General features: G+C 39.3%; 1 protein-coding gene across 1 annotated transcript in view; it reads right to left on the minus strand.

The window, feature by feature from the left end:
- Positions 1–596, minus strand: part of LOC102890879 (ATP-binding cassette sub-family G member 2) — a 59,886-nt gene extending 59,290 nt beyond the window's left edge. The window contains exon 1 of the mRNA XM_015588480.2: positions 346–596. The gene's annotated coding sequence lies outside the window, so the exon portion shown is untranslated. The remainder of the gene's footprint in view (positions 1–345) is intronic.
- Between the last annotated feature and the right edge of the window lie 5,552 nt (positions 597–6,148).

Here is a 6,148-nt window from a genome sequence, read left to right on the forward strand (position 1 = left end):
TTGCCTCCCACCTTATAGTAATGTCCATGCTCAATAAGTTTTTAACTATCCAATATCAGCCCTGGTTTCACACGTTTGGAGAAAGGCAAGAGTTTTACCAACTGGCCCTTAACACACACTACCACACACGGAATCAGTTGTACCAAAGCATCGTTTTCTAAAAAAAAAAAGCAGTCTGAATTTTCAGTTTGTATTTTACGTTCACTTTCAAATGAAACTGGTAGGGACTAATTAAAACCTAGTCATCTCAAATGAACAGTTTTCTATTTTCTCCTAAATATACACCCGATACTCACCGACCTTTCAAGCCACACACATCCCAAAGGGCTGTCACCATTTACTCACTCAGAGATTCGAAGGCTCCGATGTCAGGGTCCGTGCGCTCGGAGGCAGAGCACTATCAATCGTTTGCGTAAACGCTGAGATGAGTCCGCCAGACCTTCCGAACATACCCTAAGGAAGCATTTGCACCTCTCCGAGCCTCCAATGCGCTCCGGACTCGGTCTCAGGACAGAGCGCGCGCGCGCGCCGCAAAGCTCGGCCCCAGGCGACTTTCCCCGCCGACACCCGCAGCCCCGCGGGCAGTCCCCCACCGCGCCGGCGCGCTCCCCACGGGCCCCGCACTCACACGCGCGACGAACAGCGTGGGAAGGCGGGGTCTGCGGTGGTGGCTACAGTCAGAGGCGGCAGGCGGCGCCGAGGCGAGCGCTAGTAGCGCGGACGCCGGCTTCATATCGCACACCTCTGGCCCCTCCCTTACGCCTAGGAATCTCTGGGGGTCAGTGCGTGCCGGAGGGCGGAAGGCGTGGCGCCGGCTGCCAGGCTGCGATAAGCGGCAGAGCTAAGCCCGCGCCCCCTGTGGTCCAGGTACCGAGTTCCGCACCGCATGCGGCCGCCCCCAGCCTGCTAGGCGGGAAAAAGGTGATAACTATGCTGAAGCACGCAAGGACAGCCCGAAAACTCCCTTCTCCAGGGCTCTTTCGAAATAGACAGTCGGCCCTGGCAATCACAGGACCCTACCATGGTTGATCAATACCATTTCTGGCCTGGATGGACTGAGTCTCTGCCGGTTGCGCGTGCCCCTAAGCACCACTGGACACTGACGCCTCGTCTTTTCAGTTTCGAACGTTGGCCACCTAGAGCAAGTAGGCGGTCTCCATTGAATGAGCGTCTGAGAATTTAGGTTTGTGAGCCCCAAAGCCAATAAAATCAGAAACTAAATCTATGGTGCTGATTTGCGGGCGGGCGGTGGAAGGGGAAGAGGAAAACTTTTTGAATGAAAATATTACTGGAAACAGTTAAAAGTATTTTTTTCACAATCCTGTAATAAACATTTCTTTGCAAGACGCTGATCGAGTGAAAGAGCTGGAAAGTGATTGTGCAGATTTACGAAAAGGGCTGGTTATCAGACTTTATGAGTGTCTGGCTCTGCTAAAATCTACCTGCTGCATCTACTCGCAGAAATTAGTGCTTGCATCTAGATAATTTCTGGTTTGTATTTACAAACAAAAATCATATTATCAGCTAAGTTTTTTAAAGCAACACTAGGAATTGCTGTTAATTCTTTACCTCATACAAGATAGGGTTGGCTAGGAGGCCTAGATAAGAAAATTGATTATACATTATATTTTAAAATATTAAAAATATACTGTATACTTTTTAAGGACTAAAGAGTATATATCTATGATGGGCCCAAACACTTGGGTGAAATTGTTTTTTGCATTAATCATCTGAGTCAGTTTAAAAACACTTATACAAATACATTTGTCATTTTAAGCCAAGGTTTGGAAAAATTCTCCAGAGCTGGTTCTTATAATAACTTTTTGCGTAATTGAAAAACACCCTCTAAAGAATATAATTTTATTGTTAGCAGTAAAGATGAAAATTTTCTAGCAAATTCTGAAGGCCATTACAAAAATTCTCCACTTATAAAAATGGAAAAAACACACATGAAATAGCTTTAAAGGCACATAAAAGAGATATTAAATTGAATACAGCATTCTGCCATTACATAAAATAAAAACAAACCAAAACCTATACATAGAAAACAGCCGGCAATACAACAAAATATTTGTTTTCTGGGTAGTAACATGATTCTTTTTTCCTTCTACTTTAAAATAATCTTCTAAATTTGATATGATATAATGCAGATATACAACTTTTATTTTGGAAAAATGAATTTTGTTTAAAAATCAAATAAAGTGATAAAATGTCTGTTTATTTTTAATCAGTAACACATACATACAAAGACACATGACAATACTGAGTCATATCCTCATCCAAAATAGAGCTAAAATCACCAAAACAAACCAAAAAACTTTCTGCCTTGCTTTTTGTATAATTTTTAAAGTATTTTAGTTTGTGGTTTTTTCATTTTGATGTCAGTTTATTTGCTAGCTAAAGTTATATTAGAACTTAACCTTACTCTAATATTTTCTCAAGTTGATCATCCCATAAAATTCTATTTGACGGTGTAGACCAAAAAAGTGATAATTTAATAAATCATAAATTCCTAACTGTGCAGGTCGTGGTAGGTAGTCTTGTCCCAGGCCTAAAATGTCTTTAGTGAAAGGGTTTTTTTATTTGCCCATATTATTCAAAATCATTGGGGTAACAATAAAATCAAATAAGTTTCAAGTGTACAGTTCAACAGTATGTCATATATATTGCATTGTGTGTTCACCACCTACAGTTAGATTCCTTCCATCACCAAATATTTGAACCCTTTTACCCCTATCTACCTCCCCCTTCCCCCTTCACTCTGGTAACCACTAATCCATTGTCCCTATCCATGAGTTTCTGTTTGTTTGTCTTGTTTGTTGGTTTCAATTTTATATCCCACATATGAGTGATATCATGTGTTTTTCAACTTTTTCTAACTTATTTCACTTAGCATGATAATCTCAATATCCATCCATGTTGTCGCAAATGGCAGTATTTCATCTTTTCTGGTGGCTGAGTAATATTCCATTGTATATATGTACCACCTTTTCTTTATCCAATCATCTATAGTAGGACACTTTGGTTGCTTCCATGTCCTGGCCACAGTGAATAATGCTGCTATGAACATGGGGTACATGTATCTTTGTAGATAAATGTTTTCAGGTTTTTTGGGTAAATACCCAGAAGAGGGATTGCTGGATCATACAATAATTCAATTCTTAGTTTTTGGAGGAATCTCCATACTATTTTTTATAATGGCTGTACCAATTTGCAGTCCCACCAGCATTGTATGAGGGTTCCTTTTACTCCACATCCTCTTCAAGACTTGTTATCACTTGTCCTACTGATGATAGCCATTCTAGCAGGTGTGAGATGGTATCTCATTGTGGTTTTGATTTACATTTCCCTAATAGCTAGTGAAGTTGAGCATCTTTTCATAGGTCTGTTGGTCATCTGTATGTCTTTTTGGAACAAGTGTCTGTCCAGGTCTTCTGACCATTTTATTCAGATGGTTGTGTCTTTGCCTTGTTGATGGTTTCTTTTACTGTGCAGAAGCTTTTAAGTTGATATAATCCTATTCATTTATTTTTGCTTTTACTTCCCTTGCCTTTGAGGTCAAATTCATAAAATCCTCTTTAAGCCCAAGGTCCATGAGTTTAGTACCTATGTTTTCTTCTATGCATTTTATTGTTTCAGGTCTTATATTCAGGTCCTTAATCCATTTGGAGTTAATTTTGGTATATGGTGATAGCAGTCTACTTTAATTCTTTGCCATTTATTGAAGAGGCTGTCCTTTCTCAATTGTATGTTTTTGGCGCTTTTGTCAAAAATTATTTGCCCATATAAATAGGAGTTTACTTCTGGACTCTCGATTCTGTTCCATTGTTCTGTGTGTCTATTTTTCTGCCACTACTATGCTGTTTTGATTAACATTGCTTTGTAGCATAATTTGAAGTCAGGTAGAGTGATGCCTCCAGCCTCGTTCTTTTTTCTCAAGACGGCTTTGGCAAATTCAGATTAAAGCCAGCCCTACATAAGTGCATTGCATTTTAAAGAAATGAGTCATTTTAACTATAAGTAAGCATTTTATTTGGGGCTGATTATTCTCAAATCTTTTCTCTTTTAGTGTTCAGGTATCTTAGGACACAGAATATGAGGGAGGAAGGAACTTAAAGATGACCTTCCAGAGTGGACAAATTTATTCAGGTCAAAAATTAGGATAAACAGGTGACTCACAGCTTTTCTTGGACGACAGCCCTCCTCCCTCCACAAGGTAGGTACAAAGATAAAATGAGATAATGTGTGTAAAGCACTGAACTTAGTTATTATCGCTGACTGGTTAGCACTCAATAAATGGTATCTATTATCATTTCATAAACTTCTCTGTTGGATGACATGCTTCCCTGTCATTCGATATCTAGCTACAACTTTACACTTAATGGCTGCATGATTGTTGTTTGTTATGTACCATAATTAATTTAACCAATCTTTCTATTATTCACAAAACAACCTTATAGCTACATCATTGCACACATCCAGGTAAACTCCAGAAGGGGAATTGCTGGGGTAAAAGATTATGCTCATTAAAAATTTTTTAACACACTTAGCCAATCTTCCCAGAAAAAGTTTGTGCCAAATTCAGTCTCCCAACAATTTAGAAGGTTGTTTATTCTCCTAAACTCTCACAAATACTGAATAGAATAATAAGTTTAATTTAAAATTTTTGATATATGACAAATGGCATATCAATGTTTTAATTTATGTTTCTTTGACTTAGTGAGTGAAAGTAAACTTTTTTAACATTTAATGATCATTCGTGGTTTATTTTTAATTTTTCTATGTAAGGCCTTCTCATTTCTTTCTATTAATTTTTTAGGTGGCAGAACAAGTAAACAGAAAGAGTCTGGATCTCTAATGATATCGTTGATCTGCTGGGCTATCTCCAAGCTACTTTTAAAGTCACTGTCACATTTTATGTGCCTTGCAATCAAACCACAGAATTATCAAAATTAAACTTTCTTTACAATTCTAATTGAAGGTTTAGGGGCCATCTAGAGTCCCTACCCTTGACACACACATTGGAGATCTTAGATGGGCACTGGCAGGGCTGAGGTGTCTCACTGTGTTTTTTGCAGGCAGTGTGCATGGACATAAATAGACAGATAAGGAAGATGTCCTCCAGTGAAGGGAGCAGATAGACTCATTCGTGAAATCACTCGAGCCTCGCTTTTGAAAATTTCAAAAAATAACTGGGAGAATTTGGGGTGAGGTAATACTTTCCAATAATTAAATCAGTGAGGGGCTTTTTGGTATGGTTTTCATGAGGATATCAGTGCTTGGCGGAGTGTCAGCAATAGATACAGGCAAAAGATACACATTCATTTAATGTTGATAAAGGATATGGTTTATTACATAGAATGGCAACCAAAGCAGTCTTTTCATTAAAGGAAGAAACTTCCTGGGCCTGTAACTCCATGAATCAGGTGCCCTACTGTTACAGTTGGAGTGATTTGAACTTTGGTGTTGTCGCAACGTCATGGGAGGGGGGCAGATAACGGTGCAAAAGTATAGTTAGTATTTTTCCTCGGTTCTTCCTCATTGATGCAGTGAAGAAGCACAGGTCAGTGAGATTTAGAAAAGATTTATTAAAAGTATATTCTAGAAAGATAAAGCACGCTCTAAGGAAGCACATGATTTCAGCAAACGCAGCTATAACAGAGAGCTGTAACAACAAGGACAACACCAACAATAACACCTAACAAACCTGGGTGGGGAAGGGTTTGCATTATATTAGTGCCATGATGGCTGGTTACAAAGGCATTCTTAGGTGATTAACAAGTGAGGTCATTTAGATTGACACTTGGCTGCTATTTAACTCTTTGCCAGGTGCACATGTGCTTACCCAGAATTATCTGTTATAATTAGATTCACGAACTTCCAGACATAAACATAGTATTATAATGAAGCTTAAATTGTGGGCAAATTAGGGCAGTACCTTCTGTGCTGGCATCTGTAGCCGGATTAGGCCAGCTAAGATTATGACCCTCTTGTCCTTTGTCTCTGGGGATGCAGGAGAGATTTTCTGCCAATATGATGTACTTTGGGTGGTCTATCCGCTGAGCCCTATTCCTTTGTTCCCCCACATCTGACTAGTTACCTAACACTACTATCAAAGCTCCCATATGAACCTAAGAGAAGCTCTCTT

Source organism: Pteropus alecto, unplaced genomic scaffold, assembly GCF_000325575.1.
Source record: "Pteropus alecto unplaced genomic scaffold, ASM32557v1 scaffold63, whole genome shotgun sequence".
Classification (NCBI taxonomy): Eukaryota; Metazoa; Chordata; class Mammalia; order Chiroptera; family Pteropodidae; genus Pteropus; species Pteropus alecto.